The 17,835-nt window shown below is 47.5% G+C and overlaps 1 protein-coding gene and 1 long non-coding RNA gene across 2 annotated transcripts in view; one reads left to right on the top strand and one right to left on the bottom strand.

The window, feature by feature from the left end:
- The window catches only part of ASIC2 (acid sensing ion channel subunit 2), a 1,013,600-nt gene that overhangs the window by 318,515 nt on the left and 677,250 nt on the right, over positions 1-17,835 (top strand). The gene's annotated exons all lie outside the window — the stretch shown is intronic.
- On the bottom strand, positions 13,726-15,464 carry LOC147574195 (uncharacterized). Its single transcript, XR_015243714.1, has 2 exons — positions 15,201-15,464; positions 13,726-14,512 (listed from the first exon to the last, which is right to left on the bottom strand). It is a non-coding gene; the product is annotated as an uncharacterized LOC147574195 (long non-coding RNA).

The following is a 17,835-nucleotide window of genomic DNA, read 5'->3' as shown; positions in this document are numbered from 1 at the left end:
CCTTTGACGAGACAGTGCACATTTTCTCACTAGTTCAGGTAGAGTGAGTATAAAATTATCAGTTTTTGCCCCGAGTTCCAAAGGGCGATTTGTCCACCCAAGGGAGACAGGCCATCACCCCTAGTCAGCAGGCTGAACAGCATGACTCCCCCTATAGCAAAAATGACCCAGAGTTTAGGACACAGGACAGGGTGGCCTGGGGCCAGGATTCCCATGGACCGCCGCCAGTGAGTAATGAAGGTTGCCTTTGACTGCAGCAAAATGGGAAAAAATAAAGAGTAGAGAATTTTCGTACATGAAACGTTATTAAATTTAAAGGACCATTCTTTTTATGAGATTAAAATCTTCTTAATTAGGTGTGTGTTAAAGTGTCCTTTTTATGTGGAATGATGGGAATAGCAGATAGTAAGTTTTTTAAGTGCAAAATAAAAAGTCAGTCCCCAATGCCATCTTCAATTTTTCATTACTATCATTTTACTAGTTCTTGCCTGGGAATCTGGATTCAAACTTGGAGTCCAAGGCCACCCTTCCCTCTACTCTGCCTGCCCCATCTGGGAGCCCTAGAGGGCAGAGGTCTGAGAAATCTCCCAGGGTTCTGGGTCTCTGTCCATTCTCAGAAGGCAGCTAAGGCCTCACCTTCTATTTCTGAGTCAAGTCCATGGCCCTTGACTCTTCCAGTGAGTCAAGCACGTTCCCCCACAGCGTGGGGGACCAGACTCTGCCTGGTCTATTCGTCATGAACAAAGTAGCTTAAGCTTGGGCCCAAACACATCCTCTTCTCTTATTTCCAAATGTGTGATCTTGCCAAGCTCCTTAACCTCTCTCCGAAATGCGGTTTCCATCCTGAGCAACTGGGACACAGTGACTGCCTTGCCACCAGCTTGTGGCCACACCACTAACATTGAGCCAGTGTCTCCAGGCCTGTGTAGCAGGGGCACAGTCCCACTCAGGGAGCTCTGTCTGTGATTCAGATGCCTTCTTCAGTGGTAGAATCTTCTCCCTCCTCTGGGGTCTTGCCATCTTCTTGAAGGCCTGGGTTGTGTTAGACTCATCATCCCTCTAGAAGCTGCAGTGTGAAATTTCTCATAGAAAAGTCATTTAGATGGACTCTCAGTGATTGTTGGACCACTGGAGTAAAGAGCATCCCCATGAAACTATAGTCTTCTAATTCCAGGTTTAGGAGGCCCTTGAACCTCGTGGTACCACACTCCACCCACAGGTATAGTGATGTCTTCAGTTGTGAGCTCTCACATAGAGGATCCCTGCTGAGTTCTTGCCAAGGGCACTTCTGGAGATGGCATATGGCACAGAGAGGCCCACACTTAGAATGACTGGGTACCATTCTCATGAAGTGTCACAAGTGGAAGGGACCTTTCAGGACTGGCCCCTGTTATTCCTTGCTATTTCCTTTAAAGCCTGCAAGTGTTGGCTTTAGTGACTCTCATGTCTATGTATTACCTTTACCAAAAACTTGTCAGGGCAGCTTCATTTTGGTGAATGTCCTCCAAAGGAGTGACTGTCCTCCCTGGCCACACCCCCTTCACCGACATCACTGCCCTCAAGCCTTGCCTCCTTCATCCCACCCACACCATCATTTTGCGCACTGCCTCCATCCTCTCCCAAGACCAATGGCAGGGACGGTATTGATCTTTGTGTTCAAGAAGGCAATTCCAAGAAATGCATATACAGACCCCTGAGCAAAGCAAGAAGCCAGCCATTTAGAAATGCTGTCGAGAGGAGCCTCAGGCCCCTTAGCGGGCAGTGAAGATTAAGCTGTGAGACTGATCGCAAATGCTCTGAACACGGGAATTTTGGGAAAGCGGGCTAGGAGCAAGGTTTGGAATAATCGAACTCCCAACCCAACCCCCTGCCCCTAGTGACAGGTGTCACTCTTTGTGCCTCATTTATCTTAGTCCTGGGCTAAGCTTTTCGGTACGTTAATTTAGTCTACCTATTTTGCGGATGAAAGAACTGAGGCTCAGCGCTGTTAACTAACATGGCCAATAAGGGGTAGAGCCCAACAGTGAAATCCGGGCTGCCTGGCACCAAAGCTCTTCACCGTTAAGTAAATGGACTCCCCAGTCAAGCAGACCTTGCTCCCCATAGGGCCCTCCTACCTTTAGAGAGCCCTACTGCTTATGGGTGGAGCCTGCCCAAGCTGATTTCTGGGACCCGTGTTCTGGGCAGAGCTGACCACCCACTTCCTGGCTTCTGAGGATTTGCAGCTGCCTAGATTCCACCCCCCCACCCCCCCCCCCCCCGCCATTTGGATTGCACCCTTGGAATTAGTTGAGATTCTAGGATGTTGTTAACTTGCCTAGAAAACTGGCTGAGTCTGGATTCAAAGTCAGGTCCCTCTGTGCATTTTTCCAACAACCCGTAGTTTCTCCAGATTCTCTGCTATGTCATCTGCCCCAGAGGTGTGGAGGGGCGTGCTTGGCGCTGTTTTCCCCAACAGGGTTGAGCTTGTAATGGGTTTTTCCACCTCCCTTGTTTGTCTCACTTGTGGGTGGGAGAGGGGACATTCTGGCCACGTGGGGTGGGCAAATGTTGAGGGTTGGAGTGTCTCTTCAGCCCACCCATGGTCTGACAGTTAAGATCATAGCTTTTGTAGCCAGGTCTGAGTCCAATGCCTGTTCTGTCGCCCACTAGCTAGCCAGGGGGCTTCGTGTGATTCACTCATTCTCTGGACCTCAGTCTCCCCGTCTATACAACAAGGTGATGAGGGTTAGGTGAGTTGGAACAGGAAGGCATTTGGACAGTGCCTGGCGTGCAGTAAGCATCTGGGGCAATTACTTGTTATTATCTGTGCCATTCGATCAGAAACCCTTTGCTGGATAACCCACCCCTCATTCTCACTTCAGAGTGTAGACCCCTCTGGATCTGCCCATCGCCCCCACACCCTGCTGTCACCTCTCAGCCCGAGGATCCTGGGGAGAAGCCGAGTTCCTGAGGCTAGGAAGGCTGGCGTCTTCATGCTGAGCACGAGACAAAGGCCTGAGCTGGCTTTGTATCTAACCGAACTGATTAAGCTGCACGTTAGCTGGGGATAAAGCTTCTTACCGAATAACTAGGCTTTTGTTGAGCCAGGATGATAAATTCATTCTTAATGCATTGATAATAAAAAGAGATTTTTTTTTTTCCTCCCTTCTGTGAGCTTCCAGAGGCTTTAAGGGCTTTATCTGTGTTGAACACCGCCATCTAGAGGGCATCCGCAGGAAGGCAGGGTAAAAACCACTCTTCAAGGAACACCAGAATTTACAGTCCGTAAGAAGTTCAAAGCAGACACCCCAGGAGGCCAAATGTGTTTACAAAATGACTGCCAGTAGTTATTTATTACCCTGGAAATGGCATCCTTCTCTGATTGCAAGGCCTGCTGCATGGCTCAGTTATTCCTGCGACTCTCCTATGAGGAGTGGCTTTAGCACTTCTGACCTACTGGGCTCATTGAAACAGGCTTGAAACAGGGCTTGTTGTTTTTTTTTTTTTTTTTTTTTTTTGAGCACCCACTATGTGCTAAGTAGCCCACCAGCACTGTAAGGAATGCACAAGTCAGCACAGCTGTGCCCCGGAAGTGTCAATGTAGGAGTATGTAGAATAAGGAAAGGGTACTTATGAACCAGCCAGAGGAGCCTATGTGCCCTATCCACACAGCTGGAGGCAGAACTGGGTGGCATTCAGAGGCAGGGGAAGAAGGAAGCGACTGGCATGTCATGTGTATACACCATGCATGCAGTTGGATGCTATCTCATTTACTGTTTGTTCTCTCTCACCCGTGAGATTCGATAGGGGCTCTTGTCCTCCAGATGGGAACCTGGAGGCTCAGAGAGGTTAGGTCACTTGCCCAACGCTACCCAGCTGTGAAGCGAGGAATCCGGGATTCCAATCCCAACCCTCGGACTCTAAAATTCTTCCTATGATTCCAGGATGCCTCTAGACGAAGGAGGAATTGGTGGGGAATCGACTCTTGAATTATCACAGTGGTAGCAAGTGTTTAACCCCAGGAGGTGAATTTGATTTTCAAAAATAGTCAAAATTCCTTTCTAGGCCAAAGTCATTCAATGGATAATGGGATTTGAGGTTTAAAAAAAAGAAGCGCGACTCTAAGGCATGAAAATTGTTTTATGCCTATCCACCGATGAACAGGCTGACGGGTGCTTCTTGAAGTCTGGTAAACAAATGAGGGCATGGGGATGAGGTGTGGCTGGCACAGAGATGCTTTGACCACAGCCCTGCTCTTTTGGGTATATTCTGTGTGTTCAGCATCGGTATTTTCCTTTTTATCACTCACACTTCTAGTTTGGAAGCAAAAGCTCGTTTCGCAAGTACTCACGAAGGATCTCCAAACTCTTCTGGGTTCCTTCCCAAGGTCTCCAACGGGAGCTGCTCATCCCCATTTGAGAAAGAAAGAACCAAGCTTGAGATGAGTGAAGCCCCCACTCAGTAGCTCAGTGAGCCAGCGGGGATGACAGCCGGGCATTGAGGACACACAGGCTCAAATTCCCTGTCCTCTTATTTCCCAGGGGAGGGACCTATAGGGTAAGGGAATCGATACTTCCATTCTGGGAAGAATCCCATTGGCACACACCCCGTCATGGGAATGGACTAGAGCAGCATCAGTGTAGGGGAGTGGAAAGAAAAGAGGTAATCATGGAAGGCTTCCTACGAGAAACGGTGCCACAATTCACTTAGGGGAGGAAAGGGGAAGTTGGTACCACATAATTGTCTTGTTATAACAACCCCAAACCAGGTGCCTGGGAGGACCTTTAGTAATGTCACAAAGGAAATCTGTATGCAGTGTGTGTGTGTGTGTGTGTGTGTGTGTGTGTGTGTGTGATTTTTTTTTCCCCCAGCTTGACATAATTTGGATGTTCCTTCTCCAGCTGAAGGTAGCAAGCCAGGAAATATCCCTTTTGCTGCTACCCTGCAGGCTGGATTCAGATCTCCAAGTGGCCAGTTTAAAAAGGGCTGTATGCACAAGGGCCAGGCCCATATATTGACCTCAGGCTGCAGCCCAGTTGTTCAAGTGGATGTGTCATGATGGGCAAGAGGAGTGGGAGGGAGGTGGGGATTTTCCGTGTGTCACGTATCCAGGGACCATATCATGCTGGTCGTGATAAGCCCCGGAACACGTCCCCACAACTTTACCCCAGAATCCCAAGGTAGTCTCAGCCACCTCCATCATGACATGTTATGAGGCACAGATGAAGGCACTGAGAATGATGAGTGGTGATGATAGTTTTGGAAACCAGAGCCGTATGGCTTATGCACGTGCCCCTTGTCCCATCCATCAATCCATCCATCCAGAGATTCAGGTGGGTGGGGTACAGGCAAAGACCCAGAGGGGAAGAAGCCCAACTCATTCTGAGAAGCTCACGGATGACCAGAGGGTGAGAAGTGGGGTGGGAGTTGAGACGGGACTGCCTTAAGGGACCAGCTCGTGGAAGACAGTCACAGAAATCACTGTGGAGCTCTCTGAGGGGCCACAGGATCACAGTAGTCTCCAGGGAGACCCCCCCCCCCCCAGGCTTCTGTGTGAGTAATGGAATGGAGAGTGAGACCGGAGACAGGAAGTCACCCATGGAGAGAGGAAAAGGCCAAACTGAGCCAGTGGCAAAGCAGACATTGTTACTACAATTGCTATTATTATTATTTATTAAAGTGGTGGCCTTGGGCTAAGGGTTAAAGTGGAGAGTGTCACAAAACTCTAATTTTATCAACAAGACTGAAGTGCAAAAACGTGCTTTGCCTAAGGTCACAGAGTGAATGTGAAAAATCCACAGATCGTGCCCAGGCCTCTGCTCCCTCACCCGGGACCCATCAGATCCTCTGGCCCTCCACCCATGTCAGGGCTGCTCCTGACAGTGGCCCCAGGCCCGCAGCTCAGAGCGGTTGTCTGTCTGAATTCCAGGGGTAGCTAGGTGACCGTATATCATCTGGGAATCACCAGAGGCCCAGCCAAGGGCGCTGCCCCCAGGAGAGCACGGAAGAGCGGAGCATGGGTGACAGTCCCTGTGAAGAGGAGGGGGCAGAGGACTGTGGCTTCTTGTAGATTCGGTTCCCTCTGCCGGGGACACTTTCCCACCTCACACACATGCACACACCACAGGCATGCACACTACTGGACGCTTTCTATAGGCACCAGCTTAACTCCTGCCTAGATTTTCGATCTCAGTTCAAATTTCATTCATTCATTCTGCACTGACAGATCTCCTCTTATCTGCTCACGTATGTGTCACTCACCAAACGTATCCAGTTGTGAAGAAAGGCTTCGTTGTGGATTGACTCTAATGTCTCACCACGGACACACATTTTCAGAAATGTGAGGACACACATTTCCCCATGAAGATGGACACGGATGCCCATGCACTGTGGTATTCTCCGGGAGTCAGGGGACTGAGTCCTGCCCTGGTCCTCCGGCGCGGCCATGAACTCTCCTTGTTATCTCTCTCCTGTTCCTCCAGGCCTGGGTGGGATCACTGCCAATCCTCGGATGCTGTGCTGTGGTCGGTCAGGCCACTGTTTTCTGAGCATTGCTCACTGGGATTCCTGTCCCGTGGATTCTCTGTCCTCCTGGATCAAACTACCAGGGACTGTCCCATTGGCGTATATTCACTCACACTGAATATCTCGACATTAAAGATCCTTCCTGCACCAGGCAGTGCATATTCATTGAAGAAAACACCATCAAACCCAAGAAGAACTGAATTTGCCAAGTTGTCAGATGGCTGACTTGGCTACAAGGGACCATGGCGCTATCCAATCCAGGGACGGTGCACATGCAGACACTGCTGTTTTCCCGCCCAATATCCAGTCTCCACTTTTCTACTTAACCGAATCCTAATTTTTCTGAGGGGTAAAAGTGGATCCAGTCAAAATGCTTATTTTTCCAAACTCCCACTCAGCTGGGTGTCACCATGCCACACGATCTTGGTCAATGAGACACAAACAGACGGCTGCTAGGAATTTCTGAGAAATGTGTTGCTTTCCAAATACACGTATATTCCTTCTCCATTTCCCCTTTCTTTGTTTTCCTCTTGCTTAAAAATGGGGGTGGGGGGAGGCTGCCATCTTGCAATGTGCTATGGGGATAAGAATAACAATCACGGCACTTTCAGTGAAACATTCCCAGCCACCCACAGATGTGCCCAAGGCAGACATCACAAGTCAATCCCAGCATTCTCTCCCAATGAGGCTAGACATGCTGCCTCAGAATCTCATCCAGCCCAGAGCTGCCCTTTGTGTGAAATCCATTAGTCATATCTGATCTCACCCAAACTTTCCCTTGACCCATCATATTGCATAATAAGGATCCTCCAGAGAAGAAAAGAAAGCTTCTGAAATAATGAATTAGTGTCATGGCCAGAGCAGGAAGCCGGTTCCCTACCTCTCTTGATAGCCTGATACAGTGGGAGGAATATGAGCTTGGGGGCTGGAGAGCCCACAGCTCTTGTGCTGACTGTACCTCTGTGTGCCAGTAGAAATGTCACCTCCCCTCCCTGAGTCTGAGGTTTCTTGACTGTGACGTCGAGATAACGCTGCAGACTTCACAGGATGGCTGCGAAGACCAAATCTGAGAACGGGGTACAGACCTTCAGGGACATTCATTCCATCCTTGCAAGTTTCTTCTCTTTCCCCTTCCCCTCCCCACTGTGGTACAATTCCACACAGAGAAGGTACCCCCAAATTAGGAAGCATAACTGAGAAAATGAGGGAAGAGATTGGAATGATTTTCTCAAAACGAATTCTGTTCACTCCCACCCTGCCACCCCCGTGTATGAGTCTGTGACTTTGCCAAAAGCTGGAACGAGCTAATTCCCTGCTCAGCTGGGCAGCAGGCTCCCTGCCTTGGGAGGTTCTAACGGCAAGCTGGGGTGTGAAAAGTTATTAGCAAAGACATAGCTCTGCCCCTTTGTTACCGCTTTTTTTCTGACAGCCCCACCCTCCAGAGCGATTACAAAGGTAGTTAGCTGTAGACTTAAAAAAAAAAAAAAAAGTAGTTAAATACTCATTTTCTGAAAGATTTTCAACTCCTGTGCAGTTTAAACTTAAAAGGTATCGAGTTAAAAGCTTTGTTGCTTTTTTGTGTATTTTGGGTTTTTGTGTTTGTTTGTTTTCATTTTCGTTTTGCAAAGAAAGATCATCTGCCATAATGTATTGGGAGCCAGGAGGATTCGGCTGCCTATGTGCTAGATGCCCTTAAGGGTGGGCATTGAGCCTTCCTCACTGTTCTCGTCCCCAGTGGGGACAATGACAGCAGCTACCACTTATGAAGCACTTGCTGTATGCCTGGTACTATGCTAAACACCCTATGTGTCTAGTTTCTTTTTCTTTCTTTTCTTTCTTAGCTATGAATTTATATTTTATTCCACTTGTGAATCAACAACTTGGAAGCCAACAATGTCTTCATGATTTTTTTAAAGTAGACTCTACTGTCCTTCACTTAAAACCCCTGCGATCTGCTGCGATATAGACTGCCCACTATACTGACAGTCTGCGAGCATTGGTCATGTCTGTAAGCCAAATGATGTATGCTCCTTTACTTTTCCCATTGGTATAAAACAGATTCTTAAAAATATATGGCAAAGCCTGGACACAACCTAGATGTCCACCATTAGGGAAATGGTGGAGTAAATTATGATGCATCTTTACGATGGCGTATGATGTATCTATAAAAAAGAATGAGAGGTGTGCCCTGGGTAGCTCGGTCGGTTAAGCCTCTGACTTCGGCTCAGGTTATGATCTCGCGGTTTGTGGGTTTGAGCCCCACATCAGGCTCTCTGCTGACAGCTCAGAGCCTGGAGCCTGTTTCGGATTCTGTGCCTTCCTCCCTCTCTGCCCCTCCCCTGCACTCTCTCTCTCTCTTTCTCTCTCTCTCTCTCTCAAAAATAAATAGAAAGAAAAAATTAAGAAAATTTTTTTTAAAAGAATGAGAAACATTTCTGTGTATTACCCCACCAACAACCTCATTAGGTAGAAAGCATTGCTGTCCATTTTTCCAACTGACAAAAGAGGTTGAATAAGTAACTGAGCCGGGATTTGAATCTCGGCCCCCGTGATCCCACGGTGAGACGGGTTTTAGGATTCAATGTGATCATGTGGGTGGGTGCCTGGCACATAGTCGGGGCCCAGAAAACATTGGTTCCTTTTCAAGTCAAGTTTCAGGTAGGGTAGGCATGAATGCATGAAAGTGAAGCCTGCTGCTGTTCTCACTGACAGCTCCCCGTGAAACTTTGCTGGTTGTGCCTAGAGATACGGAAGGGCCCTCGTAGGCCTGGGCCAGAAACTCCTAAAAGTTCCGCCCTTAGGCAAAACCGGCTCTGAGGCTCCTTGAAAAATGCTAATGCAAGTTCTACAGGGCCTCAGCTTGGATTCAATTTCTACCCACAGGCATAGGCTCAAAGAACATCCATACAAAGGAAGGAGAATGAGATGGGAACAAGAGACGTTATGTAGATGCGTTGTCAGAAAGAAAACGCAGGGCGGACAGATCGGGGCCTGTGGGAGGGAGGGGGGAGAAGAGAAGGAGCCCAGGTGTCCCAAGCAGATCGCATCCCGGCTGCCCGTCAGACTCTGCACTTACTTGGTGACCTTGGGCAAGTTGCTTAACCTCTGGGTCCTCAGTTTTCACACCAGCAGATTTGAGGAATCAAGATAATTCTGTCCTGGTCAGGTTTGATAGTCACACAGAATGCACCGGAAGGGGCCTCTGGCCAGCACCCATTCTGAACGCTCAGTTGCATAACTGTCAAATCGAGTTAGTATTTTTATTTTTACCCTGGATCCCAGAGTTGTCTGGGAGCAGAGCTCTTGGCTCAGTGCCTGGCATGTCGCGAGCGATAAATGTGACACCCCCATCTCTGCTGGCCCTTTCAGCAGTATTAGTCCCTGGTGTCCTTCTTGTTGATAGCCTTTCAACCACAGGTGACCGAATCCCACCTCGATAACGCTTGTTCATTGTGCCGGAAGATGTTCAGCCAGCCAACCAGTAGGATCCAGGGCCTCGTCAGGGACCTCACAATTAGTCTGTCTTCTGGAAGATAAGTTCTGCTGTGGTCCCAGGGGGGAAATTGGAAAACCAAGCCTGCAGCTTTCAATCTGAGAAGCATTAATGCCATAAAGTATTTCAATTCTAACCAAGGAGAGCGACAAAGCTGTGAGTACCCAGCAGATGTGGAGACGGGGAATTGCCGTCTCCCCAGGCTTGATTACAGAGAATTGGTTCCTGTTCAAGAAGCAGCTGGCTAGAAGGATGAGAGGCAGATTTACAACCTGGAAAGTGTGGTGGGGTGTCTGGGAGAGAAATTAGCATCATCAAACAGTAGTAAGGGCTGGTGTGGAGTGAGTTTCTACTACATGCCCGGAATGATCGCGGGCGCCTTGTCAAGGGGCAGTGGTAACAAGTCGCCAAGAGGACAACAATGTGCACGTATTGACCTCTGCTTCATGCAGCCAGTGTGTAGGGGCTTTACAAATGCATTCTCCTGCTTGATTTTTATACTGGCCGTGGGAAGCCAGCTTTCATCTTCCAGAGGAAGACCCTGGGGACCAGGGAAGTGAACAGTGACTCTGCAGGGCTGGGGTTCGAACTCCAGTCTGCCAGTGGCAAAAGCTTGCTCTGAAAATAATTCGACAAATAAAAGCTTTTATCAAAACTGGATCAGTGGAGAAGGAAACAGTTAAGCTTAGGGATTGGACCTCTTGTTTTGCTCCCCGAAGCCCACCACAGAGCTGGGTGAGAGAAATAAGGACCCAGGTGGCTGGCCACGTATGGAATCTTTGCAAGAGTCCAAACCGATCAGTCATCCCATCCCATAAACTCCTCCCTACAGTCTCAAGACTTTCAGGGGCCTCGGTGGTCACCCCATCCAGCCTCATTATCTGACACATGAGGAAACTGAGGCCTGGAAGGGGAGAGTGACTTATCAAAGGGCCACAAAGGAAATTAGTGGCAGGTGTAGGGCCAAAATGGCTTTCCATCCCTGGGAAACACTCTTTCTACAGAACGGCCCTTCCCACCCACCTCTTAACCCACCAATTCTCAACCAACTCACAGAACAAAGAGATGACAACCTGATTTCTCCATTTTGAGAGATCATCCCTTGTTCCTGACTCAAAGTTCTTTAACTAGGAAAGAGCTAGTAAATAAATTCTCGATGTCTTTCTGGATAGCTTAAGGTGGCGAATGAGTCCCCGCAACTATATGCCAATATCCTTATCTGCAGTAAGGATCCATGAATAAAGGCCTTCAGGCTTCATAAAAGAAGAACCCCCCCCCCAAAAAAAAAGAAGAACCCACGTGGGACACATCTGTCTGTCATCTCTGGGTCCCCTGTGTCCACTATGGGGCCTGGGACAGTAAGATTCAGTACAAGTCGTTCAATAGAAGTGAACTTCAGATCAACAGACAATGCCAGCTCTTTATCTGTGCATCTTGGGCTCCATTTCCATGCTTATTGGTGGTGGGTTCAGAGGAAAAGAAATTTTGGATCCAGAGGAAAAGAAGCAAAAGTAAATTCGTGATGTAATTACTCTATTTGGTATTGAAGCTCAGTGATTCTAGATCACTTCCATAATGAGAAGAAGTCTGCATGGTGTTTTAAATTAAATTGTTAGAGTCACTTTTTAAAAATGTTTATGTAACTTTTTACAAAAACGAATGCCTTTAGCTATGCTCTCACTCGTAAGAGAATCTATGCAGACGTTACACTGTTTGAGTTAATTAGGACTAAATCAATGAAGTCGCAGTCAACGGGTTAATTGTCTCAAGATTGGTGAATAAAATCCACCGCCTATGGCAAATAAAGCTTACAGCCTCAAGTAAACTAACACCGTTTTCAGAACAAATATTTTAATAAATGTAGTGTCTTAAATATTAATAGTCTCAAGGTTACAAGTCAATTGGCCTTAGAACGTTTAAAACAAAGTTTTCAAGAAGACAGGAATAAATACTTTGTCCTTTTGTAGGCTTAGAAAGCACTTGATAATAACAGGATATAAACTGAGCAGATGTTTAACTTAGTTTTTTAGAAACTGGTTTGTAGGTATCCTCGAACCTTCTGGCATCTGTATCTATACATGTGTAATTGATTTAAGCACGCCTTGTATTCTAAGGACTGTGTCAATAGAATCTTAAAGTTTCTAGGACTTCTTGCTCAAAAATCAAGTGTGGTCTCTGGTTTTGACTTTTATGTTAATCAAAGTTGATTCAAGTAGCATTGGGGATGTTTTCATTCTTGCATTTACTAGTTCATATATATATATATACACACACCCACACACACACATATATATATATGTTTGTGAAATGTATATACGCATGTGTATATACACGAAATCTGCCAAACGACCCACACCCAAAAAGGTGAGCAGATTTTCTCTAAAATCAAAACGAATGTTCCAAGTGCTTTGAATTGAAGCATGGATCCCACAACACACAAGAAGGAGGCTTCTGAAAGCCGCAGAGAAATCACAGAGAATGGTTTGATCCGAAGCTTGCTCGGGGTGAGGTGGGAGTGCCGTTAGAAGACCATGCCTTGCACAGGAAGACACCCCAGAAGAGACGGAGCTTTTGAATGGTAGCCTCAAATCCAAAGTCATAGGGCGGGGGCTCTGGATCCCAGGCACTAATTTGCGCTCATGCTGCTTCTCAGAAGGACAGCTTTGCACGGACTGCTGCAGGGCAAATAGCGACGGGTGTGTTTTGTTTAATGATGGTTAACAATTACAGGAAGCCATCTAGGCTTCCATGTGTCGTTGCCAACTCCGTGTCTATATGTAATCAGAGTTCATAAGCGTCAGAATCAACTGGGAAATAAGGGAAGACAGTGTACTGGGGAGGCAGGGACATTTGTCTTGACGCCCAGGAATGAGCCAGTAACAGCTCAGATCTTTTGCTCTTTTCACCAGGGATCAAACTGGAATCATGGGCCTTAACTCTCAACATATGATCTCATGCTAATAATCCTTATTTTTCTTCAGATTTGGCTGAGAACTACCCCCTCCCTCAAGGTCAAAGCTAAGCCACAGTGGAATACACTTGCACATTTCAGAGCAAAGTGCTTCAATGACCATGCAGGACACGCTCAGGGGGCCACCAGCAATGAGCTCAACCCTGAGCTCTATACCTCGGCGGAGGGATATAGGGTGGAGGTTAGAAGTTGAGCAGAGGACATTTCTTTGAAGTGTGTTGTCCTTGTGTTTTGCAGAGACATTAGCTAGTGCCATTGCCTTTAAGGAACCTCTCCTGAAGGGCCCTGTCAAGAGGTGGCCTGCGGGAGCAAGGGGGCACTCCCAAGTGACTTCTGGGGAAAACGTCATGGCAGGGTGCCCACTGGAGATCTCACGGGGAGCACATCGCCCACGCCGAAGAGCCATACAGTGCAGTGAAACCCATGAGAGGGGCCCCCAGAGGCCCCCCAAAATGTGACTAGAGAAAAGTCCTCTTTTTTTGAATAGCCTCTGACCCTATCTTACTCCAAAACGAAATCATGACAGCATCTGTCAAGTAGAAACCTCTGTGCCCCCAATCTGTTCTCCAAAAGCTCATTCTCTTTCTGGAAGGATCAGGAATCATCAGGGGAGGTGGAAAAAGAAAAGAACCCAACCACACTGGCATTACCCACTCCAGGCTTCCAGGGAGACTGGAAAGACCCTTGAAGTTCCAAGTTTTAAGAATTACGAGAGACTGGACATTTTATCGCTGAAATCAGACCATTTAAGGACTAGCAGTGACCAAAGGGGTTTTAATTTCCTGAAAGTGACAAGAAATGGAGGGACCTGCCTGAGATACCATCTGTGGGTGGGGAGACAGGGTTGATAGACTGGATTTGTCAGACAGTCCTGAGAGGGAGAAAAAAATGGAAGTTGTTTTACAATTGTACACTATCAAGTTCCGTTCTGTCAACATCGTGGTTATTTTCGTCTGTTGTTTTTTCTCCTCCGGGGAGCAGGTAGGGTGAGGGGTGAGGGGTGTTAACCCTGGTGCAGGTAGAGAATTGTTTGATGAGCAGGCTGTTTTATACGTGTACGGCCAGAAGCTGCCAAGGCTGATGACCCGTGAGCAGAAGAGAGAAGGCAAAGATCAGAAAAATAGAGGGGAAAGAGAAGAGAGCCAGGCCGTGATGGAAACAAAGGGCTTGGTTCCGCCGTGTGCACCGCTGAGATGCCCAAGATGCAGACTGCTCCACGACAGAACATTCTGGAATGAGGGACGCCAACTAGCAAAGGCCTGAGAATGGGGGAGCCGGGCAGTCCTCCGGAGGGATGTGCTGCAGGAGAAATCACCCAGCACTGAAAGGTCATCAGAAGGGTTGCCCGGAAGAGGATGGGGAGAAGGGGCCCAGCTTGTATCAGTTAGAAACCGCCGAGATTGTGCCGCAGGAACAATCAACCAGCACGACTCGGTGGCTTGAGAGGTTTCCTGCACAGGCTGGCCAGGGCTGTGCTCTGCACCGTCCTCACCCTGGGACCCGGCGTGAAGGGGCAGCGACTACTGGAACATGATCCGTGGCTGCGGCAGAGGGAAAAGAACATGTAGTGTGTTGTACATGGGCTCACCTCTACTCCTGTGGCTTTGGCCAAAGCCGATGACCCGGGAGCACCTTTTCAGAAAGACGGGAAAGAGTAACCGGAAACTAGTGAGCAATGAGGCAGTGTGTCCCCAGTGCCTGGGGAGAAGAGGGAGGCCCTGCTGACATGGAACCAGAGGCTGAACCACTGGGCTGACGAAGGTGGACTGAACTACCTACCAGGGCCGGGGAGGGAGCAAGCATACCACGGGCTGCTCGCCAAGCCAACAGCCCCTGCACCAGGTGTGATGCCAACCCCCCAGAGAGAGGATGAGGGGCAGGATCTGTGATCCCTGACCTCCTGGGAGTCAAAGTCAAGGCCATGTGTACCCTGACAGCTCCTCATGATGAGCTGAAACCAGGGTCAGCGTGCGCGAGGGGAAAGAGCCCTGGACTTGGAGTCGGAACGTCTGAGTCTGGTTCTAACCTGATTGTGTAACCTCGGTCGAGTTTCTTCCTCCCTTTCACTTTCTCTGTCTCGTTCAGGTCTTATCATTGCAAAGGACTAACTTCATTAAAACAGAGAATGTCCCAAAGTAGAGGGACAGAAAAATATCGGATGGATGCCAAGGCCCCACGGGGACTGGAAATCACGGACCGAGGTTCCTGTCCATTGCTACCGTCACTCACCCTGCTTCTCTACTTGTCTGCAGCCTTCTTCTTTCCTCTCTGAGAGGGCCTCCCTGCTTCATTTCCATCCATGCCTGCTCCCCTGCTCCAGACGGGACCCCCACAGGCCTCCTCCTCTCAAACACAGCTTGACGTGCAGTGCCTGCAGCTAACTTGTCCCCAGGACGGAGAACGTGACTGGCCTGGACTGAGCCAGGCATCCACGGCTGGTCCAGTCGGCTGTGCCCGGGGTAGGGGTCGGGCATGTGTCCGTTTGGTAAGGACTATGCGAGCGGACTGTCTGCCAGTGGATGCAGACCAGTGGGCATTGTGACTTCATGGAGCAGCTGCAAAGTGACAGTCACCTGATTGTCACATCCTTGCGCTCAGTGGTACTTCCGTATGGTGTCCCTTGAACCCAAAACATCAGGTGAAGCAAACGCATTGTAAAAGCGATTTCTGTATGCTGCGTCAGCCGGAAAGTTCTGCCACAGAGTACAAGACCAGCCCGCTAACCACATGTTTTAGGAGGAACCTCCTCTTGTGAACAAGAGGCTGCTACACGTATTGTACTTCAGAGGTTTGTTGAAAAGTCAGGTGCGGGGGGCAGACCCACTCTTAAATTTGGGGGACTCAAGCACGAAAGCAAATGGAGGCTGGTGGACCTTAAATTTAAATATTCAAGGGGCAAAAATCAAGTCCTTCCCCAAATAAATAAAATATGTTCTGTCCTCTTGCCTTGAAGAATATATCTTTATAAATTTCTATCATACCTATCTTTCTAGATACAGGTATATCTATATCTATATCTATCTATCTATCTATCTATCTATCTATATAAAGCTACATGTGTGTATAAAATGTATACATTTAGAGTTTTACACGTGAAAATATATAATGTTTATATATAAAGTCTTGCCACACATATATATGCATCTATGTGGTGTGTATGTGTGTGTATATATATATATATTTATATACACACACACACACATATAATTTTATACACACATCTTGCTTTATATATACATACAATCTGGCTGTGGTTTGTATATGACTGAAGGCAAATATCAAAGATGACTACATTCAATTTTTATTGCTCACGTGTGGCTGTTATGTTGGCGATACAGTGAGATTCAGAGGAGTAATAAAATAAAAACATGCATTACTTATAAATATCATACATTTATTACATAAAATTTATTTTTCTTGCTTTCATTTCAGCAAAGGCACTAATTGCCTTCTAATAGTCAATATATTCACCTAAGACGTGTTTTATTGGCAGTCATAGCAAATCAGATGACTTTGAGTATTTGTAATTCTTACTCTCTTATTATCATTATTAATTCCAGTTTGGACAGATTGCTCTGCTGAGACAGTAGCAACTAGAATTGTCGATAAACACATTAATGAAAATAATTCTTAGTTTCAGAAGAAGACCATGAATTTTACCTATTGTGTTCAGACACTGCAAAGGGGCCATGTGTGATAGGTCATTGTCTCAAAAGATATTATTTTTTTTTCAACGTTTTTTTATTTATTTTTGGGACAGAGAGAGACAGAGCATGAACGGGGGAGGGGCAGAGAGAGAGGGAGACACAGAATCGGAAACAGGCTCCAGGCTCTGAGCCATCAGCCCAGAGCCCGACGCGGGGCTCGAACTCACGGACCACGAGATCGTGACCTGAGCTGAAGTCGGACGCTTAACCGACTGCGCCACCCAGGCGCCCCTCAAAAGATATTATTAAATATGTAAGTGTCACCAAAAATTACTATCTGTGATGGTTAATTGTATGTGTCAACTTGATGGCCCGAGAGCTGGTACACGTGATTTCTGGGTGTGACTGTGTGGGTGTTCCGGAAGAGATTAGCATTTGGATCAGTCAACTGAGTGAAGAAAGAGGCTGTCACTGATGCAGGTGGACATTGTCCAACCTGTTGACGGGTTGAATCGAACAAAAAGCCAGAGGGAGGGTGAATTTTCTCCCTTTGCTTGATCTAGGGCGTCCGTCTTCTCCTGCCTTGGACACCACCACTGGCTTTCCTCTTCTGCTTGTAGACTCTGGGACCTCTTGGCCTCCATAGTTGCATGAGCCAAACCCTATTATAAATCTCCTCTTCTATAAACCCCTAATATCTTATGGGTTCTGTTCCGAACCCCAGTATACTATCACTTATGTTATGATTGTCACTGACTCCTGCTTATATAGACACACACATACACACTATCCACACACATTTCAGAATAAAGTTATTTCTTAGTGCGACACGATCTCACGTTTGTGATTTTGTAAACACCTCACCAAGTCATGAGTTCTGCCAGAACGACACATGACAACAAAAGAAACAATAGCTTGGACCTTCTCTTTAAGCAGGAATCAACTGTTACCCTACCGTCTGAGAAGAGGGATTTGAAAAGTTCACGGCTTTCCCTTTTTGCTAACCCAGAGGCTTCTGCAGTTCATACCCTCCACGGTCTCTATATGCATGGCCACACAGCAGCGCACGCCTGCCTCTTATTCCAACACAGCTTCCTTTGGTTCGGAGGCCACGGGGCGAGAGATGGACAGGAGTGTGTCCGGGGACCAGACACTGTCAATCACAAAACAGATGCTTAGGGTTCCAGGTAGTTCTATGTAGGTGCTGATCAGTGGAT

Source organism: Puma concolor, chromosome E1 (assembly GCF_028749965.1).
Source record: "Puma concolor isolate L17-30 chromosome E1, mPumCon1.1.hap2, whole genome shotgun sequence".
Lineage (NCBI taxonomy): Eukaryota > Metazoa > Chordata > Mammalia > Carnivora > Felidae > Puma > Puma concolor.
This window is presented reverse-complemented; position numbering and strand designations above follow the sequence as displayed.